Raw genomic sequence first — 15670 nt, forward strand, 5'->3', positions numbered from 1 at the left:
TAGAGTCCAGGCTGGCAGTGTCCATGAAGCCAGGAATCAGTGCATCAGAGAGACAGAAACAGCACAAGAGACATGACCCAAGGCCTCTAATCAGAAGTACAGGCTCTCCAAAGCCAAGAAGACAGCAGGGTGAGCTCTCCCAAGAGGGGTGGGCAGTCTGCAGAGGAAGCACGGGGGACTGGCAGAATTCTAGTTTCAGCCACGAGATGGGGAATCTCGCTATGACATACCAGGCTCTGTGCTCACACCACTGCCTCGCTGACCGAACATTCTGGAAACAGCAGATCCATTCTACGGCCCTAGAGAGAACAGTTTGGTCAGAACTCACTGGTGCTGGTCATTAGGACAGTCCATTCTGTTACATCCCAACTTCAACAAAGTCAAATGAAAAATGACAGTTTTTCTGTGAGAAAAAAAAAAAAAACAGCGATTGTTTTCTAATCATAAAGGACATGGTACCTACCAAAGCAAAACTACTGGAGAGTTACAGTGTGCGAAGCAAGGTGGTGGAATCTCACCTGCAGACACCAGGGGTAGAACCACAGCCAAGGGGCCAGGCCCAGCGGTGGCGGTGGCACTAGCTAGTAGAGTAAAAGATGATTTTTTTTTTTTTTGATGGTGTCTCTGTGTTGTCGAAGCTGCTCCTCAGCCTCAGCTGGGGTTACAGGTGTGGATCTCTAGGTCTGACCATGGTGGACACTTGGGAGCTAGGAAGATACCTCACCCAATAAAGAACACACCCAGAACCTCTGTTAGAACAAGCGGGTGGAGAGTGGTTGCTCACTTGCAATGCCGGCACTGGGAAAGTTAGAGACAGGTGAATTCCCAGGACTCACTGGCAGCTAGCCTAGCACACTTGGTAAGCCCTCAGCACGAGGGAGTCTCGGGATCTCCAGAGGAGTGCCATCTATCCACACTCCTGCCTTCCCCATTTAGACTGTACTGCTAAACAGATATTTATTTGTGGCGTATCTGTCCCATGCTCAGCAGCAGTGCGGGACCTAGGAGGGCAGCAGTGTCCACACCTGCGAGCCCAGCTCACAGCTGATGTGGAACCAGTACTTAGGATGCGGTCAGTAAATAAAGCAGGAATTCTTGGGGGGGATGTCGAAGTGGATCAGGGGGCCCCTAGGTTGGCCTGGAGGGAGGTCAAAGCCTGGCACAGGTCAAGGTCCATGTGGGCATAGTGGATTGGCTGTGGAGAGTCAGAGAAGCCCTGGGATTCATGGGGCAAAGACACAAAGCAGAGTGCAGGGCAGGGTCCTGCTTTTCAGGAGCCACAGGGATGTCAGCACTTGGCACAGGGTGAGACTCAGTCAGGGCTCCTGTGGTCCACCCCAGTCCTTGGGATCTCAAAGGACTTGATCCCAAAGACTTAAAAAGCATGTACACATGTATTTGTACATGTACATGCAATAAAATTCAATGCACTCCCAGCCAACTTTATCTGATGGGCTGGAAGCTCCTCTAGGGGAAGATGGATAAGGCTCGTGGGAGAAAAGGATGTAATTGATCAAAAGTGGGGATGGAATGACAGGGATGGAGATGCAGTCATGGTCTGGGCAGTAACAGCTCCATCAACCTGTAGAGGCAGAGAGCCTCAGAGCCCATGAGGATGCTTCTTGGTGTCCAACTGGTCCCTGAGTTGGATCTTTGATTAGTGGGTATTAATCTGGACATATCCTCCCAGCAAGCACCTTGTTTTGTTTCTGTCCCCATCCCCAGGTGACACGGTGGCTCTGGAGAAGTATAGACTTCTGGGTCCTGCTTACAGAGCTCCGGTTTCTGAGGACAGAGGTGTGTATTAGCAAAGTCAGCTAGCCCGGGGATGCGTGTGTGCGTGGGGTGGAGGGGGTGTGATGCACTTCAGACCCTCAGAGGAGCCTCTGGGTTTTCCGAGAGCTGGCTTGAGCCCACACTGTCCTGTAGAGCAACAGTCTTTCCTGCCAGGACACTGAATCTCAGAAGGAATCCTCCAAGGGCTTCACCTGAAACTACAGAAACATTAATGTATCCCAAATGGCAACACTTTCACCAGTGTGGCACTGTACTTCTGGCCTTGTGGCTGACTCTCCTCTTTGCCTGGACCACACTCTCACACCCCAAAGCCAGCCCTCTCGCTGGGAAAGACGGTCTGTTGATTGAGGGACTGCATTCTTCGGGCTGGACTGTAGAAGGTGTGGAGCACCTTCTCATGAAATCAGGGATTGATGTGGGAGGGCCCAGCCCACTGAGGGCAAAGCAACGCCTGGGCAAACAGTCTTGGCTGGTTTAAGAAAGCAGACTGAGGACATCAGGGGGAGCAAGAGAATAAACACCCCCTAGGTGGCCTCTGCTTAGGTTTCTGCTTCTGCTCAAGCTTCCCTTCTGGAAACTGTAAGGTAAAATCCACCCTTTCCTCCCCAGGTTGCTTTTAGTCATTGTTTTTTTTTTTAATCACACCTCAGTCTCAGCTCCTGCCTGAGTGTACAGAGGCCACTGTAAAAAGCCAAGCGCTTGGTGGCTTAACAGCAGTAGGTAATTTATTCTTCCAGGTGTGGAGGTAAAATGCCCCAAATCATGGTGGCTGGCTTGGTTCTTTCTAAGGTTGAGAGTAAGCCCATGCCAGGCCTCTCTCCATTCTTGGGTGCTGCTGGCCCTGGGATTGCGTGGTTTGTAGAGAAGACAGACCAGGGCTTGCCCGCATCCTCAGATGGCCTTTCTCCTGTCTCATAAGGATGGTGTCATGGAATTCAGAGCCCACACGAAACCAGAGAAAGACCCTTCACCCATTCTGCTCACACACAGATTTCAGAGGTGACACTATTGAACCCGTAATTCTGTTTATGTCACAGTCACAGCCAGACGCAGCCAGCTGTGAGGACCCTGCTCCGGAGGCTGGTGAGCTAGTGGGGAACAAATATGACAAGGACCCAGCTGCTTCACACATCCTCTCACAGGGATGGAGGGCAGCGTTCTGCTGAGCCAAGACCACTGCAGCCCGTGGCGTCACCGAGAGGTTCAGTAATTAATGCTTGCCTCTTCTGAGAGACAGTTATGAGAACCACGCCTACATTACAAGTTGTCAACGTAGAAACATACCATTCTCCAGCCCACACTAAACACAGTTAAACATCAGAGTAACAAAGAGTGGCTGTGTTCCACATGGGGCTGGGGCACAGCCTTCAGGATGGACCTGGGCATACTGTGGCCTGCACTAAATGTCCACCTTCCTGAACTCTGGGCCTGCTGTCAGAATATGGATTCTCCGAGGACGTCTCACTGACTTGTGCCCCTCTGCTGGATGTCAGATGGGATGTTCTGGAAGTCAAGCTTTTGTTTTTCTATGTTTCTTTTCTTTTTTTCCCTTGTCCAGTTTCAAGCAGATCACCCGGCTCTTTGTGATTTTTTGGCTTTCGGGACTTTTGTTGTTGTTGTTGTTTCCAGGCACAAAGCCAGAGCAGCTCGAAGCCAAAGGCCCTCTCTGCCTTTTGTAAAAGTCTAACCATGTTTCATAAACAGAAAGCCCAGGGAGAGCGGGGGAAGGCAAGGGCTGGTGTCCTGCCCACTGAAGGTCTGGTACATTGTACCCAGGTTCTCGCCCATGGCAAGGGGTTTCAAGCACCAGGCACACACAGCACACAAGTGGCTGCCAGTGGGCAGGGCCCTCTAGGACAGTCCTGGGCTTTCGCTGCCAGTGTGGCATGTTTGCTGCCAGCTGCTCAGGAGGGAGGACTCAGTGTTGGGTCTCAGTTGGTTTCAGAAAACAGAGACGGGAGCCCTCTGGTTTGAAAGTGTGCACTATGAGACCACGTTTCTGCTAAAATGTAAAGCAGGAGAAGATTCATATAGTTTGGAGTCCGAGCCACACCCCCAAAACAAGGCAAGGACCTCAGAACAAGATAAAAGGGGACTAGGCTGAGAGATTCCCACGGTCATGTACAGACCCAAGTTGCCCAATATGGATCCCCAAAGGGAAGTGGAATGGAAGTCAGATAAATGCTTCCTGCACATAACCTCACCTCTGTGATGTAGGCCCAGAAGGAGGAGGAAGTGGCCTGCAGCACACCTGATGGGAGCACACCCTCTCAGGGGTGGCTGTGATCCACCTCACACTCAGTCCAGCAGAGAGGAGTCCCTGCAAGCTGGGTGGGAACTTGCGTGTGGCAGGGCTTCTGCGTGGGGAAAGATGAAGAAGGCACAAGAACCATTGACAAGTAGCCCAAAGTGAGGTTTCCAACATCTGCAAGAGAAAAGCGAGAAACAACCTAAAAAGAGCAACCGGGTGAACAGAAAATGAGAGAAATGCAGTGTTCAGGAGAGGCTGACACAGAGCGCAGCCAGTCAGTAACCCTGGACATAATACAGACACTCACAGGAAAAGAAAGGCCAGTGATGGAAAATACTAGACCAGTGGTTCTCAACCTGTGGGTCATGACCCCTTTGGGGGTGTTCAAACAACTTTTAGGGATCGCCCAAGACCATCAGGAAAGCAGATATTTACATTACAACCCACAACAAGAGCAAAATCACAGATATGAAGTAGCAAGAAAATAATTTTGTGGTTGGAAGGATCACCACAACATGAGGAACTGTATTAAAGGGTCTTGGCGTTAGGAAGGTTGAGGACCACTGCTCTAGACCACACATGGGGAGGTACAAGGAATGTGGGCACAGACGATTCCCAAGATCCAATGTGAGTCAATATGGAAGCCAAGGCATGACAGAGACCCCTGAGGTGGACTGGCTACTCACCTCCCCCAATAGAGAACAGGAGGAAAATGGGATTCTGATGTCTTCAAACTGGAGTAGCATGGACATCAGACAGAGCCCGCACTCCACCGGATAAGCGAGGCAACTCCAGTCCCACACAGCATGTGAAGGATCTCCCTGGAAATCGGTACTTGGCTGTGGAAACATGAGGTAATCTACACGGACCACCTTTTCTGGTTTAGGAGGGGGTGCAGGGGTTTGGAGGCTGCATTTTAGGGAAGGAGCATGCAGATGATGCTGGCATGTCTAGAAATGTCACAAAGGTAAAACGCAAGCAAAGGAGAGCCACGCTGGATGAAAGTTCCCGGAAGAGGAGGGAATGGTTTCCATTGTAAGTGGGTTTAGATTCCTGTACAAGAGCTGACATCATAGGCCCAACCTCTCTCTCCTACGTGCAAGGACACAAAACAAATGACGGAGACAAGGGGGCTGCTTTATTTATTAACACAGGAGCGAAAGGAGGTTGTGAACCAGGACAGGCAAGACAGATTTAAGCAGCTTTGTTCACAGGCTTCCTGTGACTTTGGGGTGACAAGTCAGCCTTGGCTCTCAGGGTTTACACAACACTCATGCTGCATGCCACAGCCTCATGCCATAGTCACTGGGACCAAGATGCAAGCTGAAGGAGCAGCCTGTATCTGAGGTCCTGGTGATCAGGCCACCCGCTACCTCCCGCTCCTGAGGAAGATGCCTCACACCCCTGCCCAGGGTCTCACGCCTAGAGAGATACAAGTGCTTGCCAAGGGGGTGACCCTTTCCCCACAGTGTGACAATGAAGGGCAAGTGTGGTTGTGGGTATATTGTCCAGACACAAATAGACCAGCATGAAGGTCATACTGAGATCCAGCGGGCCGAAGGAGGTCAGTTGAGGAGACTAGGGGCTGGAAGTAGAGTCCCCGGTAGTCAGGGAAGGGATGCATGGTTGAGGAAGGTGGCAAACAGGTGTGTCCTGGGGGAGGTCCCCAGAGCTGCTCAGAGCTGACCACATCTCTCTTCTTTGACTTTCAGTTTCTCTGGGCTTCACCCTTCTTAATGCTGTTCCTTGAAGGAAGTCACATGTGACCAACTAGGTTGTCCTGCTTGGTGTCTCTTAGGACATTTGACAGGACTCTGGGATCTCAGGATGGAGCCTGAGTTGCTGAGTTCCCAGCAGTTGCTGCTGCACAGAGGCCTTTAACCTCCATTTTCCATGCCAAGAGTGGACCGCAGGGCCAGGCTGTGAGTCACACTTAGCGTGGAGCTTTAAGGCAGATTTCTCAGTGTGGGAATGCTGCTGGTGGGACATACGTCCCAAGGGTTGGCTCTCTGATGGAGTTGGACAGTTGTCCAGGTTCAACTGTCTTCCCTGTTTGAGGCCACCACACTGCCACTGGCCCCCTCCCATTTGGCTGTCTCTCAATCCACTTCCGGGAAGTGAGGCTCTCCCAAGTTTGAGAGACAACACATAGAAAACAGCCATAACACTTGTGCCCGGCTAGTCCTACATCAGCTTGACACACAAAATAGAATTGTCTGAAACAGGGGAACCTCAATTGAGAAGATGCCTCCATCAGATCCCGCTGCAAGGCATCTTCTTAATTAGTGATTGATGGGGGAGGGCCTAGACCATTGTCAGTGGTTCCATCCCTGGGCTGGTGGTCCTGGGTTCTATAAAAAAGCAGACTGAGCAAGCCATTGAGGAGTGAGCCAGTAAGCAGCTCCCCTCCATAGCCTCTGCATCAGCTCTTGCCTCCAGGTTCCTGCCCTGTTTGAGTTCCTGTCCTGACTTCCTTTGAGGATGCACATGGATATGATGTTCCATAAATTGATGAATATTGGTGGTGTTCCATGAATATGGGACATGTTCAATATGAACAATATGCAATACAGAAGTGTAAGCAAAATACAAAATAAGCCCGCCCCATTTCCAACTTGCTTTTTGATCATGGTGTTTCATCATGAAGCCCCATGTAAGTCAATACTTGAGCCTTCTTGTTTGTTGAGACACCCATGTAAGTATCCAAATCCTGCATGTGAGTGGGTCCCGAAGAGATTTTACGAAGGATCATGACTCTCTGGGCTGGGGACAAGTGGGACAGAGGCCAGTCCTTCTTGTGGGGCACATTTCCAGGGAGGCTGGAGTGTGAGATCACCTGCAGTGGCTGAGCCACTTCCTGTGAGACCAGGACATGGGCAAGCCAGGCACCCAGCTGGATCCCTTGTCTGCAGACCCCCCTGGATCCTTTCTCCTCCCTCAGGCTTACTGAGCGGCATTCTCTCCTGGGGTCCGGCCTCCATACACTCTACAGTTGGACGACTCTGGCTTGAGGAAGGCTGCTTGCTCCCTGTTGGCTTCCCGAGCTATCACAGGCATCTCAGATGTGGTCATTCGCACAGCTTTCTGTGAGAGCCAGTGGGTAGGAGCCCGGGGTTCGTGTGAAGGGTCCTCTTAGTCCTGCCAACTGGCAGCCACGTTCTTGACTCTCTGTCTTGTGGTAATCGCTCTCACAGGAGCCAAGAGCAACAGTTTGGGACTAGGCTGGGATGAACAGTTGGCATCTCTCCACCATTCTTGGGAATGCGAAGAGAGCATGTTGCTAACTTGAGTACCGGCATTCAGTGCTGACCTACAGCGACCCCTGCCAGAACACTGGCCCTGGCGTGCCTAGGTGTTACCCATTCACGGCAGAGAGACCAGCAAATTTTTCCAGGACTGAGGAGAAAAAAGACATTCTAAGGAACTGGTATTCTGAGTACTTATGTCAAAGGTCAGTGTGGCTCTTTCCAGAACCGTAAAGAGAACTGCTTAGAGCCAACCATAGTGATGAACTGTGAGGACCAAGCCCTCATGATCTCTGTGACTTTAGGCTCTCTTGGCCAACCTTCCCCAGACCCTGGGAACTTGGCCTGAGCTGAGGACAGCACCCCATCAGGTCATGTTTTAGTGTGACACCACCCTGGACCCCTTTCCATCCTCTGAGGTGCATTGACTCTGGCTCCAGAAACCAACCTTTCTGGTGAGGTGTACGAAATCCCTGACAGCCTGGGTCGAGGGAGGGACCTGCCTGTCCCCATCACATAGTGCTATCACGCCACAGCTGAGCTGTCCCTGAGAGGCCAAAGAGGCACAGGCAGTCCCAGAGTAAGTGAAGACTCCCCTAATGTGTGGCAGTTTCAAAGATAGGTTTCACTGGCTGCCAGTCACTCTTCCAAGGAGTCTGGGTCTCTGCATGAATGCTACCTCCTTCCCTTGGAGAACGTAGAAAATTGGCCTCTGGGTCTCAGGGACAGCTCCATCATCAGCTGTTTCAGAGTTCCACTGGGAATGCACGTTCCGCTGAAAGTCTGTCTCGGGGCACACCCCTCCCAGGACTGCCCCAGCTCTTCAGAGATCCAGGCATCCGTGCTCTAGGCTGAGTTTAGAATCTAGACAGACACACCGGGCCCTGGGCAGTGACTGAGGCATGGACATTTGCAGCTTATTCAACGGACAGACACCTCCGGGAGCTGGAGCAAACCCCATGATAATGGCTTCTGTGTGGCAGCACGGAACTGCCAAGACTAAGCAGTAGTTCTGGTGACAGAGCACTGGAGAGGCTGGGGCACAGTGGGAGTTCTTAGCAGGTACTACCCCCACCCCACCCCCACTTATCCCTCTCCTTCCTGTGTTGTTCTTCGTTTTGGCAATATGTTTATTCATTTAGCATTCATTTATTCATTAGTGGGGTGAGAAGCAAACACCCCCACTGCATAAGAACACTGGATACACGGGGAGGGGGGTAAAAGTGAAGCTCTCTCTCTCTCTCTCTGTGTGTGTGTGTGTGTGTGTGTGTGTGTGCGTTTAAGACCTTGCACCATTAGAGCAGGCTATGAAGCCTTACCTGTGGCCCTTCCCCCATCGTTTACATAATCACATAATCAGGAGGGTGCAACTCACCTGTGACCTGGGTAATCCCTCTGTGGCATATGTCTCTTTTTCTCAGCAGAAGTCCTGTGTGGATGCATCTCCACGTTTTACAATCTGTTTGTCTTAAAGCTTGTCAGGCGTGTGAATAATTTTCCACTCCAAACTTCTAGTTGGAGTTGGTAGGATTAGCTAGACTGGCAGGTGTTAGCAGGTTCCAATGTTTGTCCAGGGTAGCTGGACTAAGTTGGCTCAAGGCAGCTTTGAAAACGAACCCTCAGATTTTATTTCCAGTATCTCCTTCCACTATAGAATCTTGAGGAATGCACTCAGATGCTCACAGGCTTGCCAGCAGTCAACTTTATCCACCCCACCGAGCCACCACACTGGCTCCTGGGAATGCTGCCACTTTGGCCTAACAAGAGACTCAATGCACCGGCCCTTGGTGCTTCAGCCCTGTACAGGCCCTTTCTCGGAACTCCGAATCTTTCTGTGGAAAAGGTGATTCAGGGGCCACGTCTGGTTATCAGTGCCTGATAGACGTCTATGAGTGAGACTGTGCCTCAGCCTTTGGGGTGGACAGAGCCTCAGCATATACCAGCAGAGACTTGCACACATGCTGACGTTACATGGCCCTTCTCATGCCGGTCTGACGCGTGCAGGGAAGGAATAGGAAAAACATGGAAGCTTTCTTCAATCTCTGCCATAAACACTGAACAGACACAAAATGATTCCATGCAAACATAGGAAGGAAAATCAAGATCATCACTGGAGACACGGTCTCTGTAGCCTGGGGTTTTCTCAAACAAACACAATGACAAAAACCCTGAAATAGTTCTTGGTTTCAGTGGTGTTGTCTGTTACTGTGTGATGAATCACTATAAACCTAGAGAGGTAAGAGCGTATTAGCCCCTTGTACTGAGGGTGGACTGTGCTCAACTGGGCACTTCCTGCTTCAGCGGCTCCCGTGAATCAATGAGCCATCACACCTCAGCCCGCTGTCCAACATGGCGCCTTTGCTCCCATGTGCCCCGCTGCTGGCTCCTCTCCAGTGCACAGTGAGAGTACTCAGGCTGGGCTCTCTGAGGAAGAACACAGGTGCTCATCACTCATCAAGGTCACACTGGGTGGATGGCCACGGGGCCAATCTCCTGTCTCGCATCTCATACCCAGTGCCCTTTGCTTTGGCCTTGTCTCTAGCAGAACTTTGGACTCTCCTATGGAGTTCTGGCTACAAGAGGGGAGTGGAGGCTGCTGGGCCAAGGAGTGTTCATCCTGGCATGTTCTATTCCCTAGCCAGGTCATAGGGACTTCCACTTTGGAGGGAGGAGAGAAGCCACCTCCACTTTGGAGGGTGGAGACAAGATTAAAGTCTTCATGCGTCTGCACAGCATACCCTGCCTCAGTCAGGTGTCTACCCTGGATGCACAGCTGGTGGCTTATTCTAGTTGTATATGGAGTTTCCAGGGTTTCCTGTTCTTTTGAATCATTCGCAATTTTGAACATATAAAATTTGAACTTGGGTCCAGACTTCAAAATCTACGAAACAGGCGTGTGATTTGTCCTCCTCAGGGCACCACCCATATTCCTGCCCTATTAGCAAATCAGCCTCACTGGGTTTGGTTGTCTTGGCCCCCTTTTTAAGAAAGGCATCCTGGGCTTTTCCTTTCTTGGCTACACAGCACTTGGCACTCTCACGCTGGGGGGCGCTCTCATTCGTTTTGAAACAGCATAGTTCTCCACTGCTCTCCAACAAGTCAACTGTACCCTGCAGAGGGGATTCTGCAGGTTACTTTCAATGTTTTGTAAATGTAACAGGACCCCAGATCTTAGTAGGTCCCCAGACCTTAGCACAACTGACTCCATGGTGGAAGTACCATTCAGGCTGCAAAACTCAGTACACAGACAACACCACCTGCCAAAACTAGAACAAAGGCCTAATCCATCGGAGTCCATAGTTCTGGGAAAGCCTCTATTGTCCTAACCTCGCTTTTTAGCTTCTGTAGCTCTGCTTCTGGCTAACTATTCTTGTTAACTGAGGTGCATCAGCCCAGGGCAGAGTTTTTGTGCTTAAAAGCCCACCGTGAGAAAATTTCGCGGTTATTCTGGGATCTGGGACACCCTGTGTAGTCGCCGGCTGACTAATAAAGACTTTCGTTGGCTTAAAACCACGTCTATGCAGTCATCTCATGAATACTCCACAATAATAAATATTGAAAAATTACTTTATGTTGGAATACTGATATGGGATTCCCCTCTGTATGCTGTGAATATTATTGATAACTGTCTAAAGCCTCTGATAGGGTAGAGAAGAGCTAGGTGGGGAAAACTAAACTGAATGCTGGAAGAAAGGAGGTGGAGTCAGGGAGAAGCCATAGAGCCGCCGGCAGAGACAGATATGCTGGAACCTTGACAGTAGGCCACAAGCCTCATGGTAAAATATAAAATAATGGAAATGAGTTAAATTAAGATATAAAAGCTAGCCAATAAGGAGTTAGAGCTAATAGGCCAAGTAGTGATTTAATTAATACAGTTTCTGTGCAGTTATTACAAGCAAACAAGTGGCCCTCCTACAACAGAATACTTACATTTATTTTTGTGTAGTGGGATTGCTGGGGAGACTGGATATAGTGGGCCATACTGGCTCATCTGTACAGGGATGGGCCACTCTGAGTGCCACCAGCAGCCTCCCAGGCATGTGCCTCATGAAGCCAGTCACTTTTGCTTTTGTGCCCATGCAATGTGTGATGATAATTGTGTGTGAAGATGGACTTCCTTTCATGTGGTTCAGGAACAAGCATCTCATTTCCAGTGTTCTGCGTCTCTTCCCTTTCCTCACCCACTTGTGGATTCTTTCCCTTGGAGGACTGGGAATGTTTTATACCCAGCCAAATCAGCATGTTGACTGTGCAGGTGCCATGAACATTTCCTGCAGTTTGCATGGGTCTTCTGACCTTTTTATTTTTTAGTGGCTGCCTTTCTAGTCACATCCACCTGGCCTTTCTCCACTCACGGTCAGAAGAGACCACCTGTGTTTCCTCTAATTTCATTCATTAGAATTAATGATTTCGTTTTCATTCCCCACTGATTTCATTCCCCTTTTCCTATCCCTCTCCTAGGCAGAGGATGCTTAGGTACTCCTATCCCACGCTGGAATGCCCAGGAACGAGGAAAAGCTTGTTCTCTTTGCAGGAAAGCTACAAAGATTAATTTCAGTTGTGAATTTGCATGGATTAAGAAAGGCTGAAGGCACTACGGAGACATACGTTTGTGTGCATTGGTGAGGCTATTTTCAGAGAGGCTGAACAGAGAGGAGAAGGGGAGAAGAATCACCCTGAGTGAGGCCGCACCATCCCATGAAGCTGAGATCCTAAAAGAAGGGAGAAGGTGAACCCGAGCGCCCCTGTGTCTCCAAGCTGTGTCCTCTGACCACAGACAGGAGCCAGCCCTCCCACCATGCCATCACAGGGTGATGAATTGAATTCTCTGAACATTTGCTGTGGCTCACGGTTTCATGGTGTCGGCCATCATGGTGGAGAGCCCTGACCGTGAGAGTGACAAGGGGTGTCATAGCAGGAGCGTGAAACACTGCTCATGTGGGTCTATGGCAGGAATATGAAGCACCGTTCACACGGGTCCATGGCAGGAGCGTGAAGTACCGTTCACACGGGTCCGCGGCAGGAGTGTGAAGTTCCACTCACATGGCTCCACCACAGGAAGCAGAGGCCATGCAGGTGCTTGACTGGCCCTCTCGTGCTCCCTCCTTTGTTTACTGTGGACCGTAGCCCCCAGAGCAGTACTCCCACATTCAGGGTGGGTGTTCTAGCCTCAGTTAAATCCTCTCTGGAAATGCATTCACAATCACACCCATGGGTTTGTCTCCCAATGACTCCAAATCCAGCCAGGTCCATAGTGAAGACTGACCGGAACCATTAGATGGCTGCCAAGATGCCTCACAGGCGTGAACTCCAAAGTAGTTTGTGCCCACCTCACTCCTTAGAGAGCAACTCCACTGCAGAAGTCTCTGGAATCTTGCCATCCTCAAACTTAGGTGTTCTGCCTCTTTCCCCTCCTCCTCTTCCTCTTCTTAATCTTCTTCTTCTTGTTCTTCCTCCTCCTCCTCTTCTTACTTTCCCTCTTCCTCCTCATCTTCTTCTTCTTTATTTGAAGCAGGACTCACTGTGTGCCTCAGGTTGTCCTCAAGCCCTCAACCCTCTTCCTCCTGCCTTCAGAGTGCTGGACCCACGGATGGATGCCTCCATCCCTATGCTAGAATGCCTGCTCCTTGATCACATCAGTACCATTTCCCTCTACTCCCTTAGTCTACTGCCTAGACATACACACAACTGTTAGCCACTGCCTAGACATACACACAGCTATTAGCCACTGTCTGGACATACACACAGCTGTTAGCCACTGTCTGAACATACACACAGCTGTTAGCCACTGTCTGGACATACACACAGCTGTTAGCCACTGTCTGGACATACACACAGCTGTTAGCCACTGTCTAGACATCCACAGAGCCGTTAGCCACTGTCTGGATATACCCACAGCTGTTAGCCATTGTCTGGACTTACACATAGCTGTTGGCCACTGTCTGGACATACACACAGCTGTTAGCCACTGTCTGGACTTACACACAGTTGTTAGCTACTCTCTGGACATACACACAGCCATTAGCCACTGTCTGGACATACACACAGCTGTTATCCGCTGTCTGGAAATACACACAGCTGTTAGCCACTGTCTGGGCATACACACAGCTGTTAGCCACTGTCTGGACATGGCCACAGACAATATCTATTGCGATGACCATTCTTAGTTGTCAATTTGACTACATCTGGAATTAACAAAAACTCAAGCAGCTGGCTGGGGATATTTTTTCTTAAGTAAATCATTTAAAGTGGTAAGACACCTTTAATCCAGCTCTTTAGAGGCAGGAAGATCCACCTTTAATCTGGGTCACACTTTCTATTGGAGGCCTATATAGAGGACATGAAGTAAGGAAGCTTTTGCTTTTTACCTGTTTGACTTCGCTCTAGCTGGCAAGTTAAGTTTTTCAATGGCAGTAGAGCCTATTTCTTTGGGATTCTGGTGTATACTGAAAACCAGCTGAGACATTTAGCTTCCTGAACTGAAAAATTACTGGATTCCTGTACTTTCTGTTGGTAGACAGCCACTGTTGGACTAGCTGGACCATAGCCTGCAAGCCACTCTAATAAATTCCTTTTCTCTACATATTCATTCTAACGGTCTGTTCTTTAGAGAACTCTAATATACTTATAGTCTAGAATGGCCACAGTCTTTACCCACTGTCTAGACATGGCCACAGTCATTACCCACTGTCTGGACATGCCCATGGTCATTACCCACTGTCTAGACGTGGCTACACTCATTACCCACTGTCTGGACATGCCCACAGTCTTTGCCCACTGTCTGGACATGCCCACAGTCTTTGCCCACTGTCTGGACATGCCCACAGTCTTTGCCCACTGTCTGGACATGCCCACAGTCTTTGCCCACTGTCTGGACATGCCCATGGTCATTTCCCATTGTCTAGACATGCCCACAGTTTTTACCCACCACCTGCACATGGTCACAGTCTTTGCTCACTGTCTGCGTGTGCTCATACTCACTATCCAACTTGCTTCACAATCTTCACAGCTGTGAACTCCCAGTCATCTCTATGGCATCTGAAAACTAGGTATGGAGCCCCAGGGTCCTCTGATACAGGGTCACAATGCAACTGCCCTAAGGAAACACCACAACAAAGAGAAAAACTGAAGATAGGTTAGGTCTGGGGAGAACAGCCCACACAGTGGTGGGGGGCTGAAGAGGGATATGCATCCTCCCTTTTAGGGTGCTAGAGAAATCTATGGAGACATGGAATAGTGGGGAACAACAGGAGGCAGAGAAACATGAATTCCCGGTATGATTTGAATGTGAAAATTTTCCCATAGGTTGGTGTGTTAAAGCAGATTTCCACAGTTAGTGGCACTCATTTGGGAGGTTCTGGAAATGCTAGGAGGTGGAGCCTAGTTGGAAGAAATACAGGGCTCCTCCTGGACAGCTCACTGCTTCCTGCCCACTCTCGCCAGCCACACACTGATGCTCTGTTGCCATGACATTCTGCCTCCCCATGGGCCTAGCTAGCATGATGCAGCCCAGGAATGCGTCCCTAAACCTGGGAAACCACAAGCCAAAAACCTTTCTTCTAAATTCTCTGTTAATTGTTTGGTAACAGTGACAATGACAGTAGCTAATCCAACCCCAGAGTCCTCAGCCATTCGCTGTACATAAAAACCAAGAGCAGATTGGGCCGGAGAGAGAAATGGTTAAACCCAACCTGAGGAAGGCTGACCAAGGCCAGCGGGGAGAGAACAGGATTTGGGCGGTAAGGGGGGGCTGTGGTGGCCTCTTTGAAGTGAAACAGAAAAGGCTCTCAGAGTACAGGAGCGTGGATGTGGGCCTGACCCCAAGGAGAGCACGCTCAGGGAGCCGCTGACCTGCGTGCGATCTTCGTTTCTCTTTACCATCTGGCACCATGAGCTCAGTAGCCATTGGTCATCACCACTGCCTCATCCTGCTGCCTCGGGAAGGGATGTAGGCTGCCCCATCAAAGCAGGGCCTTCACAGCCCTTCAGCGCCAGCTGCTGGCTCCCTGCCCTCTGTGGGTTCCGGGTCCGTGAATGCTGCCTTAGGCTGGTAGAGAGTTGAAAGTGTCCCTTGCTTGTGGCCACTGTGACTGCACAGCAAGGGCCCTTTGTAGGTGGTGTGGGATAGGGCATGGCCATCCATTGCCATCGCCAGAGGCAAGACAGGGTATGGCAGACAGGAGAAGAAAAGGGACCACGACCTGGGGGTCGAACAGTCCTGTGCTTCACTTCCAGGAGTCCAAGATGAACCTGTGTGGGCGTGGTAGAACTCCTGCAGAGCCTTGGGTGGCTCCTCCCATCCTTTTCTGGTTAGGTGGGGCTCCAAGTGACCCTGGACCTGTATCTTTCATCTGAAGTGCCATCTAGAGATCCTTGG

Source organism: Arvicola amphibius, chromosome 8 (assembly GCF_903992535.2).
Source record: "Arvicola amphibius chromosome 8, mArvAmp1.2, whole genome shotgun sequence".
NCBI classification, from domain to species: domain Eukaryota; kingdom Metazoa; phylum Chordata; class Mammalia; order Rodentia; family Cricetidae; genus Arvicola; species Arvicola amphibius.